We start from the raw sequence: 691 nt of genomic DNA, 5'->3' as shown, positions 1-691 counted from the left end.
TTGTTTCTAACTCAGATCTCGAAGGAAACCTTTTTCGTTTCTAACATTAGGCTTTCTAAGTAAGTTTTCCTCGTCTGGAATTCAGATGTCTAAGTGAATTTCCTCGTTTCTAAGTAAACTTCGCTTCTACTAAAGATTTTTTAAAAGTAAACTTCTTCGTTTCGAATTCAGATATCCAAGTGAACTTCCTCAGATGCATATATAAACTTCCCCGTCAATAATTCAGATTTCTAAGTAAACTTCCCTGTGTCTAATTCAGAATTTCTAAGTAAACTTCCTCGTCTTCAATTCAGAATTTCTAAGTAAACTCCTTAGTGTCTAATTCATATTTCTAAGTAAACTTCCTCGTCTTCAATTCAGATTTCTAAGTAAACTTCCTGATTTTTTTTTTTAGATACCCTTTGGCCTTTGACCCAAGGAATTACTAAGAAGCTGTCTATCGGGGTTGTACTTAACCCTACTAACCTCATGACCCAGTTAGGAAGATGAACTGTGAGCCTCATTACCCTAGGTCACGTGACTTGGGGAAGCGGGTCATTTTCATACAGAGAGGGAAAGAAATAAGATAATTATTTTCGCTAAGCTTTAACACTCGTATCCTTTAGCCTGTGATGTATTGTGTAATATATAGCATGTGTCAGATAAAGAGATGTCGAGTGACTAATAATTAGAAAATGTATGAGGACCATTT

The sequence above is a fragment of the Penaeus monodon genome, chromosome 22 (genome assembly GCF_015228065.2).
Source record: "Penaeus monodon isolate SGIC_2016 chromosome 22, NSTDA_Pmon_1, whole genome shotgun sequence".
Lineage (NCBI taxonomy): Eukaryota > Metazoa > Arthropoda > Malacostraca > Decapoda > Penaeidae > Penaeus > Penaeus monodon.
The sequence above is the reverse complement of the archived record's forward strand: the minus strand, read 5'-3'. Positions refer to the sequence as shown.